Here is a 1,044-nt window from a genome sequence, read left to right on the forward strand (position 1 = left end):
AAATGGGTGTTGAATTTTGTCAAAAGCTTTCTCTGCATCTATTGAGATGATCATATGGTTTTTCTTCTTCAGTTTGTTGATATGGTGTATCATGCTGATTGACTTGCGTATAATGAAGAATGCTTGCATTCCTGGGATAAACCCCACTTGATCATGGCGTATGATCCTTTTAATGTGCTGTTGGATTCTATTTGCTAGTATTTAGTTGAGGATGTTTGCGTCTATGTTAATCAGGGATATTGGCCTGTCGTTTTCTTTCTCTGTGACGTCTTTGTCTGGTTTTGGTATCAGGGTGATGGTGGCCTCATAAATGAGTTTGGGAGTGTTCCTCCCTCTGCTATCTTTTGGAAGAGTTTGAGAAGGATAGGTGTTAGCTCTTCTCTAAATGTTTGATAGAATTCTCCTGTGAAGGGATGTTTGCGTCTATGTTAATCAGGGATATTGGCCTGTAGTTTTCTTTCTCTGTGACGTCTTTGTCTGGTTTTGGTATCAGGGTGATGGTGGCCTCATAGAATGAGTTTGGGAGTGTTCCTCCCTCTGCTATCTTTTGGAAGAGTTTGAGAAGGATAGGTGTTAGCTCTTCTCTAAATGTTTGATAGAATTCGCCTGTGAAGCCATCTGGTCCTGGGCTTTTGTTTGTTGGAAGATTTTTAATCACAGTTTCAATTTCAGTGCTTGTGATTGGTCTGTTCATATTTTCTATTTCTTCCTGGTTCAGTCTCGGCAGCTTGTGCATTTCTAAGAATTTGTCCATTTCTGCCAGGATGTCCATTTTATTGGCATACAGCTGCTTGTAGTAATCTCTAATAATCTTTTGTATTTCTGCAGTGTCAGTTGTTACATCTCCTTTTTCATTTCTAATTCTATTGATTTGAGTCTTCTCCCTTTTATTCTTGATGAGTCTGGCTAATGGTTTATCAATTTTATTTATCTTCTCAAAGAACCAGCTTTTAGTTTTATTGATCTTTGCTACTGTTTTCTTCATTTCTTTTTCATTTATTTCTGATCTGATCTTTATGATTTCTTTCCTTCTGCTAAATTTGG

The sequence above is a fragment of the Physeter macrocephalus genome, chromosome 19, assembly GCF_002837175.3.
Source record: "Physeter macrocephalus isolate SW-GA chromosome 19, ASM283717v5, whole genome shotgun sequence".
Lineage (NCBI taxonomy): Eukaryota > Metazoa > Chordata > Mammalia > Artiodactyla > Physeteridae > Physeter > Physeter macrocephalus.